Raw genomic sequence first — 19326 nt, 5'->3', positions numbered from 1 at the left:
CTCCAACATCCTTTGCACCATCAAATGGTTCATCATCAGAAATGAATGGTTTTAGGCAGAAATAACACTAAAGAATATGCATTAACGTCTGCATTGCCATTGAACTCTGAACTATGAGACACGAACAAGTCACTTAACCTTGGTCTACATCAGTTTCCTTGTCTGTAAAATGAGGATAATGGTAGCACCTACATCTCAGGATTGTATGAGGATCAAATCAGACAAAATTTGCAAAATACTTTGCTAACCTTAAAGTGCTATGTAAATGTTAGCTTGTAACTAACTGAAAGCTGCACATTGTTTCTCCCATTAGAATGTCCACTCCTTGAAATGGGAAAGTATATTACTTTTATATTTGTATCTTCAACATTTAGTACAGTGCTTTGCACATAAGGAGCAAAAGAAATGCTTTTCCATTCATTCATTCATTCATTCATTCACTCATTCACTCTTTAGAAGTAAGCAGCAGAGCTAAGATTCAAATCTAGATCCTCCAACTCCAATTCTATTTTATCATTATGATTTGTTGCTTCCCAGTATGTATACTCCTTGGCTCTCATGGTTATTTCTAGGAGAAAATAAGATAACAAATAAAATAAGGTGCAAAGCACTCTGCAATCTCAAAAGGCTTCTTAAATGTGAATGGTGGTGAGAACTGTGGGTGCAGCCAAGATGGTGGCTTAAGCTCTCCCCCAAATCCCTCCAAACACATGTAAAAATGGCTCTGAACAAATTCTAGAGCTGCAGAACTCACAAAATAGCAGAGGGAAGCAGTTCTCCAGCCCAGGAGGGCCTGGATGGTCACTGGGAAGGGTCTATCGCACAGTGTTGGGAAGGGAACACAGCCCAGCAAGGGCCATGCCAGTTCAGACCAGACTGGGAGTCAGCCTGGAGCAGGCCTTAGGGCCATGAATCATTGAGCTGTGGCAGTTACCAGACTTCTCAACCCACAAACACCAAAGACCACAGAGCAGATTAGTGGTTAAACTGCTAGATCGGGTTAGAGAGTGGTCCGGGCACCATCCCTGGGGGTGGCAGAGGTGGTGTGGCAGTGGAGCTCCAGCATCAGCTGCTTCCAGAGTCCCTGGCTCACACAGTGGGAGGAATCAAGGGGCAGACCAGAGTAGTAGTGCAGGGCTTGCTTCGCCCTTCTTGGATCTGGGTCACAATCCTGGTTGGTGGTTCTTGGGGGAGGAGGAGCGCTGCTGTGGCAGAGCTTGCAGTGACAGTGGAGTAGAAGTAGCTGTGAAAACAGCAGTGCAGCCCCTAAAGCTTGGGACAAAGCACTCTCTGCTCTACAAGCAGTCATGCCCTGACAAAACTCTCAAAGGTCAAGTAATTGACTGGGAACATGGCCAGGCAGTGAAAATAGACACAGACTCAGACTCAGACTCTAAAATCTTTTTTTGGTGACAAAGATCAAAACATACAGCCAGAAAAAGTCAACAAAGTCAAAGAGCCTACATCAAAGCACTGTACTAAATGTTGAGGATATAAATATAAAAGTAATATACTTTCCATTTTCAAGGAGTGGACATTCTAATGGGAGAATGGGGGAAAATGACTGACATGGAGAATAGATCCAGGAGAGATAATTTAAAAATTATTGGACTATCTGAAAGCCATGATCAAAAAAATAGCCTAGATATCATCTTTCAAGAAATTATCAAGGAGAACTGCCCTGATATTCTAGAACCTGAGGGTAAAATAGAAATTGAAAGAATCCACAGATTGCCTCCTGAAAAAGATCCCAAAAAGAAAACTCCTAGGAATATTGTTGCCAAATTCAAGAGTTCCCAGGTCAAGGAAAAAAGTACTGCAAGCAGGCAGAAAAAAACAATTTGAGTATTGTGGAAACAAAATCAGGATAACACAAGATCTAGCAGCTTCTACATTGAGGGATCAAAGGGCTTGAAATATGATATTCCAGAGGTCAAAGGAGCTAGGATTAAAACCAAGAATCACCTACCCAGCAAAACTGAGTATCATACTCCAAGGCAAAATATGGATTTTCAATAAAATAGAAGCCTTTCAAGCTTTCTCAGTGAAAAGACCAGAGCTGAATAGCAAATTTGACTTTCAAACACAAGAATCAAGAGAAGCATGAAAAGGTAAACAAGAAAGAGAAATCATAAGGGACTTACTAAAGTGAAACTGTTTTGTTTACATTCCTACATGGAAAGATGATGTGTGTAATTCATGAGACCTTTCTCAGTACCAGGGTAGTTGAAGGGAATATGCATATATATAGACAGATGGCACAGGGTGAGTTGAATGTGAAGGGGCAATATCTAAAAAAAATCAAATTAAGGGATGAGAGAGGAATATACTGAGAGAGAGAGAAAGGGAGAGATAGAATGGGGTAAATTATCTCAAATAAAAGTGGCAAAAACATAACATACACACTCAATTGGGTATCTTACCCCTCAGGAAAGTAGGGGGAAGGGGTAAAAAAGGGGGGATGTTAGAAGGGAGGGCAGATAGGGGGAGGAGGTAATCAAAAGCAAACACTTTTGAAAAGGGACAGGGTCAGGGGAGAAAATGGAAAGAAGGGGGACAGGATAGGATGGAGGGAAATATAGTTAGTCTTTCACAACATGAGTATTGTGGAAGTGTTTTACATAATGATACATGTGTGTCCTATGTCGAATTGCTTGCCTCCTTAGGGAGGGTGGGTGGGTAGGGAAGAGGGGAGAGAATTTGGAACTCAAAGTTTTAAAAGCAGATGCCTAAAAAAATGTTTTAGCATGCAACTGAGAAATAAGATATATAGGGAATGGGGCATAGAAATCTATCCTGCCCTACAAGGAAGTAAGGGGAAAGTGGATGGGGGGAGTAGGGTGGCAGAAGGGAGGGCTGACTGGGGAATGGAGCAATCAGAATATATACCATCTTGGAGAGGGGGGAGGGTAGAAATGGGGAGAAAATTCATAACTCAAGATCTTGTGGAAATCAATGTTGAAAACTAAAATATTAAATAATAAAATAATCGTTAAGAGAAAAAATGTGAATGGTGGTGACTGTTTCACCATAACCCCTGCCCCATCTGCCTGTTAACTTCCCTGGAATAAAAATAAAAGTCTACTAGCATGTTTACAAAAAGGCCAAAAGGAGGAATTGGGGCCACAAAAGGGAAGAACATGGTGTTTCTGGAGGCTGCAACAAATACTTACCAAGCACTTAATGGGTTAAGTACTAGAAGAAAATAAAAAACTAATAAAACACACCCCTTGCTTTCAAGTTTATACCTTAAACAACTGTAAGTGTTTTCTCCCTCTTGAAATTAATAATCATAACCATAGCTAGCACTGATATAGCACTTTAAGGTTTGCAAAGTACTTGCCAAGTATTATCTCATTGCTAATTTATATCCATATAATAGAGGCCTCATGTAACAGTAGCTCAAGAGGGGACTCTGCTAGGAAGATCTAGGTACAAGTCCAGCCCCTGACACATACTGGCTAATGACACAAACTCACAATGCTCCACGGATCTGTCTAAGACTAACAGTGGCAGAGAAGTTGCTGGGCTTAAAATGGCAAAGGGAGTTGCCTCATCTGATAGTGAGTGAGATCATAGGTCCAGTTTCTATCCCTATTTTATTTATTTATCTGTGTACAAATTATAATTACTTAGTAAAATACGTGCTCATTGAGGGCAGGGACTTTTTCATTGTCCTCCTGGCAGCCCTAGATCCTTGCACATAATGATAGTTAGCATTTACATAGCACTTTAGGGTTAGCAAAGCATTTCACGAATTTGATCCTGACAACAGAGGAACGGAGGCAGAGGTTAAGTGACGTGCCTAGGGTCACACAGCTAGTCAGTGTCTGAGGATGGATTTAATTTCGGGTCTTTTTTATTCCAGAGCTAGTGCTTTATCCACTGCGCCACCTAATTAACCCCATTACAGGTAACTGAATGGAATACAAAAATAACTGATCCATATAAACATAGCTGAGATTTAAAAGTTGAGCCTTATAATATCTTCAAAGTCTGAGGAAGGGAAAATCATTGCTAACTGGGGGAAAATTAAGGAAAGACAGAGCCCTAGACCTGAAGTCAGGAGGATCCAATTTCAAAGTCAGCCTCAGAACCTTAACTAGCTTTGTGATTTTTGGGCAATTCATTTAACCCTATTTGCCTCAGTTTCCTCATTTGTAAAATGAGATGGAGAAGGAAACTGAAAACTACTCCAGTATCTCTGCCAAGAAAACCCTAAATGGGGTCAAGAAGAGTCAGACACAAGTAATTGACTAAACAATGACAACAAGAGATATGCAGAAGAGGGGTTCCTAAGTAAGCAGACTTGGGCTCAGAGATGAAACATCTAGCATCACATTCAACTAATTTTCCAGCTGCACTTGCTACAGCTCATTAACTGCATAGAATTTGTCGATCTTGGACCCAAGTTCCACTGGTAACTTTGGACACTAGCCAAGGAGGTGGGCAGGGATAAACAAATTGAGTACTTAGTCATATAACTTGATTCCCCGGAAAATCATTAAGGTCTGTAACTGATGAGATTATGGTACTGAGGAAAAAGACACATGCACAAAGATGGAGCCATTTCTCAGATTCTTCTTCAGAAAAGCAAGCAAGGCTGATCAGGGGTTCTTTTCTTCCGTCAAAACCAGTTTGGGGGAGGCATGCACATTGTATGTAGTCACAACCATTTCCTACTAATACATTTTTCAAACAGGTTGGACAATTCAGTGACATAAGCAACAGGGTAGGAAATAGAAGCTATATATTTTGTTCCCTGTTTTAGAACTAATTTGTAATAATTAGTCTCAGGACTAGTTACTGTGAAACATCAAAATATAGTGTGAAAGCATTATAGGGTAATGGAAGACACACTGGACTAAGATTTCAAAAGACTTGAATTTGAAGTCCTATTCTACTATTTGATACTCATATGACCCTGAACAAGTGATTTAACCTTTGTCCCAATTTCTTCAGTTTTAAAACAGAAGTGTTTGGCAAAATTATCTCTAAGCACCCTTCCAAGTCTGCTTATCCTTAGAAGAAATAGTTTTATTGAGTCCACCAACACCATGTGGATAAAAAAATGGATGGTGCAAATACCTAGATTACTGTGACATTCAAAAGCGAAGAGAGTAAGAAATAGAGGAAGAGAGGGAAGAGAAAAAGAGAAAGAAAAAGAGAAAAAAAGAACCATAAGATAAGGGGAAATGATCATAGTTCATATGTATGTTTTGCATTTTACAAAAAATGTTTTCTTTACAATGACAACATGAAGCTGGTAATGGAGATATTATGATCTCCATTTTACAGACCTCAAACTAAGGCTCAGAGAGGTTGTGATGTATTCTTAACATCTATAACTTATATGTTGACGGGAAAGATGCAAATCTGCTTCTGACTCTGAGTTCAGTGCTTCTTTTCCACTCTCCTGTATGCCATGCTGCTTCCAAAACAAAATAAAAGCAAGAAGAACAGAATGAGAAGCCACTGAATTCAGTCAAGATTTCTAAGTTCTCATCCTCATCTGAAACTTTCTAGCTGTGTGAAGGAAAGCAAGATGCTTGACCTTTATGAGTCTCAGTTTCATCATTTGTGTAATGGGGAAAATAATCCTTTTCATTACCTGCATAGACTAACTGCAAAAAGAGCCCAAAGGAGCTCAAAAGAGTTTTAGATAATTATTTCCTTAATGACAGAATCTACTTTTTCCCTTTATCTTTGTAAACCTAGCAATCAGTACAATGTCTTACAAATACTAAATGTTTACTAAATCCTTGTTGGGTATTCACTCAACCATTCCTAATGAGAAAGTAAAATTAGATCTTTCTGAATTTACATTTGCTCTTTCTGATAACCAAGATCATTGCTTTTGTTCAAAAGTCAGAATTCTTTCTTGAAGTCTTAACAGGCTTACGATAGGAAACTTTGTCTGAGACATAGGGTAAAGGAAAAAATTATTCATAATTGAGAGGATCATTTTCTTTATTCTGTTCCAAACAATATCCATTTTGAAATAATAGCTTCAGTCCAGAATTACTGATCAATTTGAAATGAAATGCACCTAATTGCATTCATTTAACAAGAACAAAACCAAGAGGAGATATCAGAATATTCCAGTAAATATACTGGACATTGCCACTCCCTGTACATTTTAGATATATGTTGGGACCATCGAAATGTCCCTCCAAATGTGATGCTTCTAAAAATGCCACACTTGGTTGGTTTTTCAGGTCCAGTATAGCTAAATTATTTGGCTTCTCAAACTATTGTACTGAAAGGCACTGTCCTAGATATTGGATATATGAATTCAGAATGCAAAGGGTCCCAGACCTCAACTAGTTCATCTTCTCTTTTTTAAGAGATGATATCCCAAGAAGTTTTTATGTTTGTTTTATTTCTTAACAATGATATTTACTCAAATATCGTAGCAAGACCAATAGTTACAAAGCATTTTCCCCAACACCAATGGTACATGGTCCCACAAATATACTGAATCCAAGAGTAGGTATGAGCTTAAAGTATGAGGGCAGTGAGACATTCATAGCTCTGAAACTACAGGGTCTTGATGTCCTTTCTTTCTGTGGAGAATCTTAACAATTGAGGAGGATCTTCTCAGGGCATAGGGTCTCTGATAAACTAGTAGCTCAGCTGGGCTTGCTTCTCCCAGGGCATGGTATTTTGGCTGGACAGGCTAATTTGTTCCTGGGTTGGGTGAAGAAAATCAGAGTGCCTATGCTGGATCCTCACTAGGCTCTACTGTTACTGGATGGGCTAGGCAGCTGCTGAATATTGGTTACTGGACTGGGCTGGGCAGTCCACTATGCAGGCTCTTCTCAGGACATGCTTGTTTATTAATGAAGACTAAAATTTGGAGAACCAAAAGAACACTGTATACAGTAACAAAATAATGTTTTGGTCTTTGTTTGTTTTTTAGAGGGGGAAGGCAGGGCAATTTGGGTTAAGTGACTTGCCCAAGGTCACACAGCTAGTAAGTATGGCAAGTGTCTGAGGTCAGATTTAAACTCAGGTCCTCCTGACTCCAGGGCCGGTGCTCTACTCACTGTGCCACCAAGCTGCACAACTTTAGGTAACTAAGTCATTTTGACTATTATAAATACCCAAATTAACTATGAAGGATGTATGAAGGAAGATACTATCTGCATCCAGAGAAGAATGATTTTATGTACACACACACACACACACACACACACACACATTGGTGTCTAATGGTAGAGGGGGAGAGAGAAGAAAAAAGGGGGGAAAGTTACATTACATATTATGATATATTTAAAAGGAATAGCAAGTTATACATAATAGATTTGCAGTTTCATGTGCGATCTTTTTTTTCCACTATTCTACTATGTTATGGAAATGCTTGTTTTATTTCTTAAGTTCAGAATAAAATAAATATTTTTTTAAAATGTTAAAGGATATGCTGGATCTGTTGAAAGCATCATTCTACTTTTCTTGCTTCCCAATGGGCAGCTACAACCTTTTTCCACCTTTAGCCACTGGCTTGGGTGGGTAGTATTGCACTGTCTCTTCATCTGGAGTGTTATCATGCTCTTTTCAGCTGGAGTGCTACAGAGCTCTTTCAACTAGGGTAACAATGTTTAGTTTGAGATCAGCAGGAATGTCTTTCCTCTGATTCCCTTACAACCAGGAGATGGCAGAAGCCTTGCCTCTCCTCATTCAGGAGTACTCATTCCAAGAGCTCAGAAGGCAGGTTTTAAAAAATATTTTCCATAGTAACAATTCAAGAAACAAGTGCTGGGTTATCAGGCCAGCCAACAATTACTTATTTAACTTTCAATGTAACTGAACTAGTGTAAGTAATATCCTGATCCTATAGTCTTCCTTGATCACAAGCTCTAAGGCCCTCTGAACCTTGAGGGGCAAGGTGACAAAGGTGGGGTGTAGGATTTGGGAAGTGGCTTCAGTAGCAAGGCAAAGAAGGGGAGTAAATACAATAGACACTTATTAAGTAGCTATTAAATGTAAGGCACTATGCTAAGTTCTGGCAATAAAAAAAGATGAAAAATAATAAAGTCCCTACACTAAGGCTTAATTTTTACCTTTTTACTGGAAATGGTTTGAGACAAACTTATTCAACAATCCATAGCCTACTCGGATTTAGTAGGTTTGTTATAAGGCCAAAGATAAGAGTAAAGAAGAGTGCTATAAGAAATTTTGAGAAGGGAAGATACCACTTTCAGCAAAAATGAAGACTAATAATAGCAAAGGGCATGATAATCATGAGGCAGAGGCTCCAGAATTAGATAATCTAAAGGCACAGAAGATATGGTCTGTGTCATCCTATGTTGTGCACTCTAATATGTAACAAATGGAGCCACAGGCCTCTGAGTTCCATGTGGGAGTCAGAGAAGTTAGTGTGAAGGCTTACATCATTGTTTTTATAAAATAAGTTTTATTGATTCCTTTTTTATATCAGATGTTTCTAGAATTGTCCCTCTTCCCTTACTTTAAAATTGAACTCTTTTTTAAGTTTATTATGTGGGATAAAACAAACATTTCCATAACCTAGTAAAATAAAAAGATGATTGTACATGAAACTGCAAATTTATTATGCACAAACATGCAACAAAATTATCAGCAAAATTATTCTTGCCTCCTCCCCAGCCTAGAGATGGCTACCATTCACACACAAATAAATGTATGTGAAATTATTCTGTATACACTTTGATTTATGAATTCTTTCTTTGGGTGCAGATAGCATCTTCCTTCATATGTCATTTGGGTATTTATTATGATCAAAATAACTTAGTTGCCTAAAGTTATTCTTAAAACAATAATGTTTTTACTGTATAGACAATGTTCTCTTGGTTCTGCTCATTTTGCTCTTCATTATGTTGTGCAAGTCTTTCCATGTTTTTCTTTTATGCACAGAACTGAGGTTTCCTGAGTCCTTGACCATTTTTTTACATTTGAGCTAAGTGACCAAGTTATAAACTAAGGACAAGTATCTATAAACATAGGATCATCATCATAAGTCTGGTATTGAACGGTGATTCTCTTGGCTGTGTTGACCTATCAAACATATAACAACATAATCTATAAATTAAGTCAGAAGACAAACAAAATTACTCTTAAGTGGAAAGAGGGGCTGCAGATTTTCTTTAGTAAGACAAATAAAAGAGTTAGCAATGTTTGTATAATGGTGTGCCCAAAGGTGACAAGAAATCTCATTTTGTGGGACAGTTGGTCATTCTTACTTCATTATGCCAGTGACAACGGTGTTCATAAATGATCACGATAACGTAAGACTACCGATATCTGTTGCAGACGATGATGTAGAGATTCTGCAAAGAACTTGATAAAATCCTGTAAATCAAGTCAATATACCTTGATACTTGGTGACTTCAGTTCCAAGGTGGATGACAGGAAGGATGACAATAAATATTTTGGAAACTAATTGAGGATTAAAAAATGAAAGAAGGCAAAATTTTAGTTTACTCAAGTCTCACAGTCATGCATCATGAATATTTTCTTCAAGTAGAGAAAGTGGTTGCCATGGCAAGAATCCAAATGAAATCAAAAACATGAAATTGACTATATTTTAGCAGCTCATAAAGGGAAACTTTCCATCTTATGAATTCTCTTAGCTTTTCTATCTTTCTTGTGAATGTATTATGTTCTGCTTTAAATCACAGTTGTTTGAATGCAGCTTTGTAGTGGAAAGTACACTGGACTTGGAGGAAGAAGGTTTGAGTTCAAGAACTGCTTCTACCACTTACTATGTGATTACATTCAGGACATTTAACTGATCTGAGCCTCAATTTCCTGATCTGAAGAATAGGGGTCATAATACTTTTACTCCATACCTCACAACATGGTTATGATCAGAATGTTTTGTATACTACAATGTCCCTTGCCAGCATGGACTCTTACCATTTCTGCACTGTAAGACCTTTTTGGAAACGGATCATGTTTTGTTGGGCTTTAGATCTTCCCCAATCTTTGGCAAAGTGCTTTGCTCACAGTCAATACTAAGTGGCTGCTTACTGAACAAATGAATGGATACATAAAGCCAGAAGACATAAGTTCAAGAAGGAGCTCTGTAACCTGAGGCAAATCACTTCCTCTCTTGGGGCTTCATTTTCCTCTGCTGGAAAACGAGAGTTGGGCTAAATAACATCTAAGTTCTTTTCCAGAACTATCATTCTGTAGCTCTATTTTTGAGACGTGTTTTCTACTAAATGGAAAGATGTACAGAGAACTGACTGATGCCTTTGAACTTATAACAAATTGCTGCCAAGGGTGAAAAGATTCAAGCTGGGCAAATGAGGTGGCAAATCCTCCATTTCTGAATGACGCTATTATTTTTTCCCCCACAAGAACATATGTCACACTAAGCCCTGAAATTTGCCGGGAGACTGTCTAGCAATTTTTCAAATGTGACTGACGTCAGAATAACATAGATTGTTCAGAGAATTTAATTGGATACAAGAGTCCTATATGACTTGTTGCTGTTGTCAGATAGACGAATCAGACTGTGTTTCACAAATTCACATTCTTTAGTATGAAATTAACAAAATACATTTACCTTTGGATATGAGTGAGAACTGGATTCAAATCCTTGTTCTTCCATTTCCTATGTGTGATATTGGGTTGGTGACCCAGGGGTGGGAAACCTGGCCACGTGCAGCCCTCTAGATTCCCAGTTAAAAGTTGAATGAATCCAAACTTCACAGAACAAATGGGGATTTTGTCCTGTGAAGTTTGGATTCAGTCGAAGTGCCACACTTGAGGACCTAGAGGACTGCATGTGGCCTTGAGGCCAGAGGTTCCCCACCCCTGGTTAGTCACTTAGCCTCTCAAGACTGGAGTTTCCTCCTTTGTAAACTAAGAGACTCTCTGCTAACATTAAAATCCTCAGAATATTAAAATTGGAATGTTAAATTTGTGAATGTTAAAATGTTAAAATTGGATCTCAGAACATAAATGAATTTTAGCTACAGAAGAGAAAAGTCTCCTCACTTTACAGATGAGGAAACTGAGGTCCAGAAAGGTTAGGTTAAAACTTTTGGAGGAGAGATATTATGCCTTTTTTACTCCTCCCCCACTCAGTACATGGCACATAGAAATCACATGATGAACATTTATTGACTAGACCTGCCTGAGGTCACTCTGGTAGAGACTGGTAAAGCTGGGATTTGAACCATGGCCTGCTGATTCCAATGCAGCACTCTTCTTTTCTTTCAGTATGTCACAGATGCCAAATCTGAGCTGAAGATTCTAAGAGAGTAGAATCAAGGCCTTAGTGAGTTCAAAAAGGAAGTAGAAGAGCAGACCAGATGCTGTGCAAAGGGATTGGCCTCCCTAACAAGCTTCCTTCTGACAGCCAAGCTAGCGCTTGTTGACCACAGTACCTTTTGGCTGATTAAAGTAGCTACCTTGCTGTCAAAGAAAAATCACCCTCAACATGCTGCTACCCACAACGGAACATGACATGTAGGGAATACTGTCAAGTATTATGAAACACTGTTCATATGTTGCCATAAAATTGATTTCATAAATAAAGCCCTATGCCTTGAGCTAATTTCTAAGAACTCTGTGAGAGCATCTCAGGCAGTCTCATTTGTTTTATGATACAAATGGTCAAAGAGTCTATAAGCTGAATAAAAAGAACCTTAGGAGGGAGATTCTGAGAAAGAAGGTAGCTTATCCTGCCAGGGTAAGCCTATAATTACAAGGTCACTGGTGTAAGAAAGAAAGCCAACTGAAAATTGCAGTACTTTGCACATACTCAATACCATTTTGTTTATTGAATTCATCTTAAACATATCATTTTTTAGAATGCTGTCTATGACCAGGCCTGTGGCAAGCAATGTATTTAGGTGAGAAAAATGGAAAATCTTTATATAAATCAGTAGTAGCAATTCCTCACAAAGGAGGGTGATTTTTTTTTAACATTTTATCTAAGTATGATAGAAAGACATCCTGGAATAGCAGATAGGAAACTAGCTTTGGACTTGGGAAGACCTGGATTCAAGTCCTGGTTATTATCAAACTAGGTAATATTTGTAATACACTTACCCCAGTATCTGGAATATAGTGGGTACTATGCAAATGCTTACTCCCTTCTCCCTCCCCCTCCCCCACCATGATATGCTGCCTGGATGATCCTGGGAAAGTCATTTAAATTTTCAGTGACCCCAGACAAATCTCTTAAGACTATTGTAACCAGAATGGACTTTGTTTTCTTTGAATGACTCAGCTTACCTCATTGAGCTTCCCTGGACACTGGGGCTTGCTCTTCTGGGGCAGGAAGCCCAGCAACCATGCCAGGAATCAGAGAACTTCCTGTGTGATGAGTCATGGGGCTCGCTGAGGGGAGGTGTGTTAACCTGGTCTACGCTAGGGGGAGGGGCCAAGTCAAGAACCAATCGGCCCTGGTCATTCAGGCGGCGCTTGATGATGTCAAAAACTCTATAAGAGGGGAGAGGACAGCTTGAAGATCCTCTCTTCCTTTTCCGGTTGGAACCAGAGACGCCTACAGCCGAAGCTGAGCTGCCGGTAGCAGAGCTGACTGGAGGCTAGTGGGTAATCTTCTTACCGTAGAGGGGAAGCATGTATACGATTTTGCCTTATACTATCTCACTTCTCTGTGGCCTCCTGGTTACCCTTGTGAGGTGGACTTATTGGGCCTGGAAGCTTTTGATGAAAATATCAAAATGGGGATGCTGGTTTGTGGGCTTGTTACTGTGGAGTGTAAATACATGCTTTAGTTCTCCTGACTTCTGCCTAGAGAATTCCTTATATCCTGCGGTTCTGGACCTTTTAGGCACATATGAGATTCTCTTTGAAATCATAAATTCTGCCTTCCTAATATAACTATATATCTCTCTATCACAAAACAATTTTGGATGGGCAGGGAGGATTCTTTTAACAGGAGCTCCCTATACAAATAAAATCATAGGCCAGAGAAAAAAGAAAAAGTAAGTAATGGATACTGGATAATGATTTAAAAACAAATAGTGGGCTTGACAAATGCCATAATACATGTCATTAGGTTTATACATGAATTTTCACAGAATATGGGATATAAATATGTAAAAATATTTTATCATTCCTCTCCAAATGATAACGGAAAGACTGAGCAAGAAAAATAGTGGGAATCTTTATTGGCAACCAAGATGGGCTCTTAGCACTTATTCAACCAAGTGCACTTGAAGAGTTTGGCCTTTATTTCTTTGATTAAATTAGGAGTCCTTGATGACCTCCTTGCCTCAAGGGAAAGCCTAGTTTACATGGGTTTGAGTGACATGTTTGTGACATCTGAGGCTTTTAGACCACATGGATTTAAGTCTCATTTTTGTGACGCTTTTAGGTCACATGGGTGAGTTGCATGTATGACTCACCTTTGACCCTGAACAAGATATGTAGACCCAGAGGTTGGCCTTTCCCCTGAGAGCTCTGAGCCACAGCAGGAGTGGCACATTATTCTGGCCCCGCCATTGTCGAGCTCCTGGCTGAACTCAGATGTTGATGGTTCCTTGGTAACTATGAATTGTATTTGGTCTGTTTATAAATGGATGTTTGTAATTTGTTTGTATTTGCTCTGAAGTTCAGGGTGCTGGCTTTTTCCCCTGAGCTGAGTGAAAGATATTTGTATGTTGGATTAAAGTAAGACTGTTAACCCCTTAACGTTGCTTTCCTTAATAAAGCAGATCAAAAGAACCTGTGCTTGCAGTGTTCTTGTGGTTGGACCTGTGTTGGTTCTTCACCCCCGCAGCTAGCCAAATTGTTACTACAAATGGCGTAGTCAGCAGGATCTGCATTTTAAAAGGAAAGTATAGCATTTTGGGGTACTGGGTTGGTTGAATGTTTCCCAGTTTTTGGATTGCTCTTTGTATTTGGGGTGGCTATAGTTCTATGGAGCCCCAGGAGCAACAAAGGCCTGAAGGGGAACAGGCAAGTGGTTTCACAGGAGCCCAGAGCAGGGCCCCTGGAAGATAATCAGAGAATGGCCTTCCTGAAGATTTGGCAGGAGAGGCTGGTGAGGAGAAAGAAGAAGCAGATGGTGGCTGCCGATATATTGACCCAGACAGAGCAGAAGACTACCTGTATGAGAACTTTGGAAAGGTGGGAGTGGTGAGCTGCCTTCCAGCCAACTTTGGTGAGGTGAGCGCAAACGTGGAGAATCACCTACATCCCAATCACCATTCCAGCAGAAGCCAGGAGAGGCCAGATGGAGCTAGACAACCAGGAACCCAGGACCTTGGAATTCAGCCCTGGGGCAAGATGGAAACTTTTCAGCAAGTAGCTAAGTGTGCCTCTTTGCTGCCTCCACCTGAGCCTGTTTGGGACCCAGGAGGGAGGGGTAGATTTGTTTATGGTGGGGTGGGGGAAGTGCCTTGGACCCCCAGGGACCCCATCCTGTTGGCGTTATTGCCCAGCCACCCCTCAGGACTTGGAAGGGGGGACTGGAACAGGAATTCCTGCCAGCTTGCTGAAGAACTGACCTCTCAATTGCGACTCTTGACCTCTTGGGGCATGGACAGGTCTTCGTCCAATTTCAGCAAGAAGAAGCTATGGAGAACAAGACCTTCGTCCCTTACCCCAAGATTTTGAGCCCCATTCATTCGAGGGGGGGAATGATGATATTGTTCTGTGTACTTATTTTGTATTATCCTTGTGTTATTTTATTGTTATGGTATTATTGACACCAGTTTCCCATTGACCTATGTAATGGATACAAAGATCTAGGGGCCGACAAGTGAGCCATGTGGCCACTCTGATGATGAGATGTTATGTTAAGTATTTTGCGAATGTGATGTGTTCATTTTGGGGGGATTCTATTGTACAAAAAAAGGAGAAAAAGAGTTGTACCTATTTAGACACAAGTTGCCTATATAATGGACATGAAAGATCTTGTGGCCGAAAGTTAAGGCAATCAGTAAATGAGAAGATCTTCCCCCCCCCCCTTTGAATAGGCTTCAGGTGAGGCTCCAGGTGGGGCCAATGAAGGGAAGTCTGATTATATCTTCCTTCCCAAGTAGGCCCAAACCCTACACCTAGCTACTAGGTGCTAAGCCGATGTGGGTGTGAAGCCCCCAGGGTACTAAAGGGAGTTGCTAAGACCAGAGCCAAGCCACAGCAGGAGTGGTGCATGACTCTGGGCCGGCCATTGTCCAGCTCCAGGCTGAACTCAGATGTTGATGGGTCCTTGGCATCTATGAATTGTATTTGGTCTGTTTATAAATGTATATTTGTAATTTGTATTTGCTCTGAAGTTCAGGGTGCTGGCTTTGCCCCCTGAGCTTAGTGAATGATATTTGTATGTTGGATTAAAGTAAGATTGTTAACCCCTTAACATTGCTTTCCTTAGTAAAGCAGATCAAAAGAATCTGTGCTTGTAGCACTCTTCTTGTTGGGCTTGCGTTGGTTTTTCATCCCCACAGCAGCTGCTAGCTGAATTGTTGCAACAGAATCTCCTTGGAAAATTAGTAGAATTTGCTGGGGAAGTTATTAGAGAAATGTAAATTAAAATAAATCTAAGGTACCACCTCACACTTATGAGGTTGGCTAATATGACAGAAAAGGAAAATGATAAATGTTGGAGAAGACATGGGAAAATTTGAACACTAATTCATTGTTCATGGAGTTGTGAACTGATCCAACCATTATGGAGAGCAATTTGGAACTAGTACAAAATGCTAAAAAACCATGCATACCCTCTGATAGCACTATTGGGTCTTTATCCCAAAGAGATCATAAAAAACGGAAAAGGACCCACATGTACAAAAATATTTATAGTGGCTCTTTTTGTGGTGGCAAAGAATTGGAAATTGAAGGGATGCCCATCAATTGGGGAATGGCTGAACAAATTGTGGTATATGAATGTAATGGAATACTATTGTGTTATAAGAAATGATGAGCAGGCAGATTTCAGAAAAACCTGAAAAGACTTACATGAACTGATGCTAAGTGAAGTGAGCAGAGCCAGGAGAATATTGCACACAGTAACAGCAACATTGTGGGATGATCAGCTCTGATAGACTTAGCACTTCTCAGCAATACAGTGATCTTAGACAATTCCAAAAGACTTATGATGGAAAATACTATCCACATCCAGAGAATGAACCATGGAGTCTGAATGCAGAGTGAAGCATGCTATTCTCACTTTTTTGTTTTTCTTTCTTGTGGTTTTTCCATTTTGTTCTGATTCTTCTTTTACAACATGACTAACATGATTGTGCATCTATAACCTATATCAAATTGCTAGCTATCTTGGGGAGGGGGGAGGGAAGGAGAAAAAAATTGGAACTCAAAAGCTTATAAAAGTGAATGTTAAAATTAGCCTTTCCTATAATTGGAAAAAATACCATTAAGTGGAAAAAAATAAAGAAAAACTCTGGTTTGGGTTTTGAAGAAAAATAAAAATCTGATGGGGAAATGGTGTGATAAAATGGAAAAAGTGTTTTAGAGTCAGACAACCTTGAATCCTGAATCTGCTACTTTCATTAGGAACTTAGAAAATTAATTTAACCTTCCTAGATCTCAATTCCTCATTTTTATAAGAGGGTAAGAGAAGATGGCATCTAAGTCCCTTTCACCTCTAAATTTGCCATCCTGTAGTTAGGAAATTTGGATTGAAAGGGGTGTTAGTTTACAGGAGAGTGATAGAGCAAAATGAGTGAACTATAGACTGATATTATCGATGGATGGATATTGATGTGTAAAGGCAAATTAACACAAACATAAGGATAATGAAACAAATTCATGGCCATATAAGTGTCCTACTATGTGCCAGATACTGTGCTAAGTACTTTACAAACATTATCTCATTTGATAATAAACAGGACTTGAACTCAGGTCTTCCCAAGTCCAAAGGTGGCTTTATATTCACCAGGCCAGATTGTCTTTCCAGCATGCTTAAATAGAATCCAAAACAAACAAACAAAAAAATGAAACAAAAATAAACAAAAAAAATCTTCCTCTATGGGCAAATGTCAAAAGTCTTCCCCCCATCAGATAACAAATAATAAGCACAATCCACATTTCTATAGCAATTTAAGGTTTAGAAAACATATTGCCCCTAAGAACCAGTATAGTATAGTGGAAAGGGTGGCTCTGGAGCCAGATGACTTGGATTTGAATCTCAGCTCTGAGGTCTTTGCAGTGTTCTGACCCATCCCCATGAGAGTCTAATATTCCGTAAAAGATAATGTGGGAAAGTCATTTAACTTCTTTGGACCTCAGTTTTCTCATTTATAAAATGAAGAGATTAGACTACATGACTGCTAAGGCTCCTTCTAAATATGAATCTGTGATCCTGTAAAGTAAGTAGTATATATGTTATTATCCCCACATTATTGGGGAAATTGAAATTCCAAGAGGCTATGTTTTGCTCGTGGATAGTGATTTAAGGAGTAAGGTAGCATATGATCAGAAAGAGGCAACTACAAAGGTCTCCTATATTCAGTCACTGTATTTTATTACTATATCATACATACTCTTCCCACATCTGTTGAGAAGTCACCTATCTTGGTGTGTGCCCAGATATGCAATGCAATACATTCAAACTGATCCAGAACCCCCTAAAGAAGTAAGAAATAGACATGGCTACATTGTGAGATAGTGAAATCTCTGTTCTCCCAGGAAGCATTCTGACTAGGAAGCCATAGAGAAAATTCCCATGCTGGGTAAAGGGTTGGACTAAATGATTTCTAAAGTCCCTCCACATCTAAGATTGTATGACTTACATAGAATTCAAGGACTTTTCCCTTGATTAACAATAACAATTCCCATTACTAGGGTCCTTAAGCATTTTCTTCACAACTTGGTGATAAAGATAGTACAATTATAATTATACCAACTTCACAGATGAGTAAACTGAGACTCTGAAACAACTTAGATGAATCGTCTGAGATCATAGTAGTTGTGTCAGCTAGTACATCAACCTAGGTCTCCTAACTCCAAGTTCAGAAGCTTTCTCCACTGACCATCACACACTGCCGCAGGCCTTGGCCAAATCATTTGGCAATTCGATGCTTCCACTTATGCTTTGGGTGTTCACAAGGACAAAGCTTGAAGTTGTTCATTCATATTCATTGGTGACACACATTTTTAAGTTACTATTTGTCACTGAAGGGGAGGATCCTGCCATATCTCAGTTTTACTGTTTTAGTTTTATGTGCAGTTAAAAAAATATGTGAACATCATGAGAGTTTTCAAAATCAGGAAAAAATCAGATATCCAATTCAAATGCACACATTTCAAAACTGACTAAGCTGTTTTTGTTCAGTTCCTTGGGACATACACATTCATTTCATCCCATTAGGACCCCAATTTTCATTCCATATGGAAAAATTCTGAACAAGTAGCAACAGAGACAGCTAAACTGTAAGCTCCATGAAGGCTCCCTGAGGCCAGGAACTGGGTTTTTTGTTGTAAACTGTACAATAAATGATTGCTGAGCTGAAATTGAATTGAGTTTGAGCCTCCCCAAGTGCCTAACATAATGTTCTATGCATTAACGATGCTGAATTATTGGATAGAGCCCTTGGGGACAAAATACCAGCATATCCATCTTCCATTATGATACTTCTCCTCTACTTCTTCATTGTTTTCTTCCGTAATTCTGGTAGAATTTCATTGGAGATCCCAGATCTTAGTTGTCCAAATAGGATGATTCATACAAAGCCAGGCTTTACATGCTGCCTTTTTTCTGATAATTGCTTCTGGATTATTGTTGCTTTTTTCCCCCTTTTCCCTCTTCAGTCCCTTATGGAAGAAATTCCATTAGCAGTCCCAAATTACCACAAAGAGAATCCACTTTTAGCCAGTCCTTTTGCAATGATTTAATTGAAGGAACAAAGTTAGACAGCAACCAGAGGAAGCCATTCAGACCTGCCTTTCTGATCCAAACCGGCAAAACCAACTCCCTTTGTCTAGTGGAAAATTCACAGACCAACAGTCAATACCCACAAATGCCTGTTACTGCAACCCAATGGGCCATTTGGTTGAATTGACACAAAAATCAATTATTCTTACCTTTCCAAAGCTCCCTTTGCCAATGGCCCGCAATATTTGAAAATGGTCAAAATTAACTGCAAGAGAAGACAGAAAAATGAAATTACACATCAGAATTATCAAAACTTTTCTCATTTCTTAACAGATCCAACTTCCTTATCTCCAGGGCTTAATGGCATTCACTCTAAATAGCACCTTATAACTGGCATTGGACTCAACAGCAAAGTAAGCTCATTCTAAAAAACATGTAGTTTGCCCTTAGTAATCTGAGGTACTTATGAGTCTATTACACTTTGTCTTTGATTCAGATACTTGATAATTTAACCTCAGAAGTACAAG

The 19326-nt window shown here is 39.3% G+C and overlaps 1 protein-coding gene across 1 annotated transcript in view; it reads right to left on the bottom strand.

The window, feature by feature from the left end:
- The window catches only part of STK32B (serine/threonine kinase 32B), a 311999-nt gene extending 292940 nt beyond the window's left edge, over positions 1 to 19059 (bottom strand). Inside the window, exon 1 of the mRNA XM_036763960.1 lies at positions 19009 to 19059. The gene's annotated coding sequence lies outside the window, so the exon portion shown is untranslated. The remainder of the gene's footprint in view (positions 1 to 19008) is intronic.
- Positions 19060 to 19326: the final 267 nt, after the last annotated feature.

The sequence above is a fragment of the Trichosurus vulpecula genome, chromosome 6 (genome assembly GCF_011100635.1).
Source record: "Trichosurus vulpecula isolate mTriVul1 chromosome 6, mTriVul1.pri, whole genome shotgun sequence".
NCBI lineage: Eukaryota > Metazoa > Chordata > Mammalia > Diprotodontia > Phalangeridae > Trichosurus > Trichosurus vulpecula.
Note: the sequence above shows the minus strand (reverse complement) of the source record. Positions and strands in the feature narration are given on the sequence as shown.